At 50.2% G+C, this 2,918-nt stretch overlaps 1 long non-coding RNA gene across 3 annotated transcripts in view; it reads left to right on the forward strand.

Annotated features, from left to right (window-relative positions):
• Positions 1 to 371: 371 nt before the first annotated feature.
• The window catches only part of LOC111818777, a 17,617-nt gene continuing 15,070 nt past the window's right edge, over positions 372 to 2,918 (forward strand). For all 3 annotated transcript variants that reach the window (XR_002822688.1, XR_002822689.1, XR_002822690.1), the window contains exon 1: positions 372 to 538. This is a non-coding gene — a long non-coding RNA (uncharacterized LOC111818777). The remainder of the gene's footprint in view (positions 539 to 2,918) is intronic.

The raw sequence follows: 2,918 nt of genomic DNA on the forward strand, positions 1-2,918 counted from the left end.
AGAGAGAGAGAGAGAGAGAGAGAGAGAGAGAGAGAGAGAGAGAGAGAGAATCCCGAATGCTGATATTTTTAGTTCCCTCTTGCTCCTTGACTATGAATAGAAATATGACTAAAATTCCTACCGTCTTCAAAGCAGACTTACCTTTAAAGCAAATGCCAAAGGTTTGAAAACTCATTCTAGATGGAATAACATTTGCATGAACAGAGGAGGCCCAGGGAGGGGAGAAGACAGAAACTGCTCTCCGCAGAGTTGAGTTAAGGTCTTCCTCCCTGCCCCCACACCACGAAATCTGCAGGCCCAGAGCCCAGCTCCTTCCAACCAGAGACGTCATGTGTGGCAGGCTCACTGTGGATAGGGGCCAGCCTGGAGTACCCAAGGCCACAGGCCTCAGGGGCTTGTCGCTCTGACAGGGTAATTGGAGCACTTGTGAAACCAGCCGGGTACTCAAGGAAATGACCTGCAGGGCACGCTGGGGAGGAGTCGGATACTTTCCTGTCACCTCCCAGAACCAGGGAGTTGGGCAAGGCAGGGATCCAGGGTAAGAGGTGGGGCTGGGGGTAGGGGAGAGAAGTGTGGAAAATGGAAAACCAAAACCAAAACAGCACTAAGGAATAGATGTGTGCTCAGAGGTGTGTATGTGTGCTCAGAGGGGTGTGTGTGTGTGTGTGTGTGTGTGTGTGTGTCTTAGCCCTTTTGGCTTCTAGATGTGTGTGTCCTCATTCCTGGAACAGTAGTACCAACAGTGGGAAGCCAAACCAGGCCACCAGGACCCGCCCTGAAAGCTCTTGTTACCTCGGGCTCCTCCTGTGAAAACCGCCTTGCATAGCTCAGTGGCACAGTAAGCTGGAGGGACCTCTCTGGCCACTGCCATTTTCACAACTTTTTTTTTTTGGCTGCAAATACTCAAAAGCACCAACACCATACACAGTAATGATCCATTTTGGGTCACAGACAGGAAATACCATCACATTGCATGCATTAAGACTCTGGAGCATAGGAAAAGGTTACAAAAATCACGTAAAGCCCATCACAACACTTAACATCTGGCCAAGCTTCTCTTGCTCTTAGCATCTACTCCCTTGCTCCCTGGCCTTGCCAGACGTACGCAACACAATTCCCAGCTCAGATTGGGTCTGCGGTCACACCATGTGTTCCTATATCCAGTCAGCAGAAAATGGCGCCATTACACAGCACGGGCGGAGACAGATGGAGCTTCTGACTTAGCGCAGCCCTCAGCAGCGTTGTCACTCCCTTTCCTTTGCTGTGGGCCCCATCTGTACCCACAGTCCTCCCTGACCATCGCAGGGGCTCTCTCGATGGAGCTCACTGCCCCCACCCTCCCTTGCTCCCTCTGCAGGGCAGATCATGAGGAGGCCTCCCTGTCATCCCTTCTCACCGCCATCTTCCCAAATGCCTCTCCCATTTTCTCTGTCTCCAGGCTGCCATCTGGATTCTTGTCCTCACCCCTTTGCCACATGACCATGATGGTCTCTGAAGTATTATGCCTTCCTCCTCTCCGTGGCTGTGTCAGTCACATCTTGTGTCTTAGCTCCTAGCCTGTGGTCCTCCCTGTGGATAAGTCAGGGCTCAGCAATGTATCAGCATGCCAGTGGGCCCCCACCTCAGGGACATGCAGGTACACAGGAGCTTTTGGAAGGGGGAAGGATTTGTTGTACCTGGGGACAACTCTTGATGGAGAGGGATAGCAGCCAGGAAGTGAACTGTCCTTACACAGAGGTGACTGGCTCAACAATGCACTCCCAGGTGCATCTCCCCATGTAGCCACCCTTGTTATTGTGATCTCTTGCCAAATCAAAGTGTCTACACCAGCAGCTGTCTCAGGCTCCAAGTTCAGTACAAATGCAAATAAGCCTGGATCCCTTCCCTCCGGGGCTGTTGGTAACTAATCTGAAATGGACCCGCTCTCAGATAAAAACAAAACAGAGAGGTCTGGGCAGGCATTTCATATGCATGGGGTTCTTATGGACACCCTGGGGAGGACACACGACTTGGTCTCAGAGGAGTGTCCTCTGCAGGATAAGAAGGTGGACACAGCAGTGAGAGTGTGACCCAGCAGAAGTGGGTTGCGTGAGATTAACCACTATTGAATGTGCACATTTAATCTCCTTAGGCATCTGGATTTCTTCATAAAGAAGGAAAGAAGCAAAGCTCCACACAGCACGCTTTATTCCATAATATACTCTCTGGCTCACTCATATTTTAGGCTAGTTAATTCCCACATGACAAGACTGTTACACACTTCACAGAGCTGGTTACTTAGTTGGTGTGTATTGGAGTATTTTATGGCAATTTTGCAAGTGGAAAGATGACTTTATGGAGAAGAAAACCCCCCACTATGTTGTGCATCACCTTCAGCACTTGGAGATTCACTGCCGCAGAAAGGCAGGCCAGCGGCACATTGATTGAGATGACATGGAAAGCCTCCCCATGGGCTGTGGGCTCACCAGGAGGGACACTCTCTAGGTGAATGAGAAGCTAAACGTCCGTGCCACTAGGCTTCTAAGCAGCAGGGATTATCCCAGGCGCCCTGAGTCTGGCCCACTGGGGTTTCCAGATTTGCCCTGGCACTGTTGCACCAGAAGCTGTGGTTCCCATTCCTACCATCAGGGCCGCCCCGAGATAAACTCCGTTCTTACCTTGACATTTCTTTTCTGAGTCACTACTCATTTCTCTCACCTAGGATCTACAAGAATGTCCAAGAAGAGATGAAAGTAATCTACAAATTCTTTAGGTCTTGCTACCTCGGCTTTATTTCCACTGTGTTGTGGGTGGTATTGATACTCAAGACTAAGACCATAGTTTTCTCTCTCTCTCTCTCTCTCTCTCTCTCTCTCTCTCTCTCTCTCTCTCTCTCTCTCTCATGTCCTTTGTTTTGTTGTGACTCCTTTGATGCTGCG

This window comes from Octodon degus, unplaced genomic scaffold, assembly GCF_000260255.1.
Source record: "Octodon degus isolate 3935 unplaced genomic scaffold, OctDeg1.0 scaffold00101, whole genome shotgun sequence".
NCBI classification, from domain to species: domain Eukaryota; kingdom Metazoa; phylum Chordata; class Mammalia; order Rodentia; family Octodontidae; genus Octodon; species Octodon degus.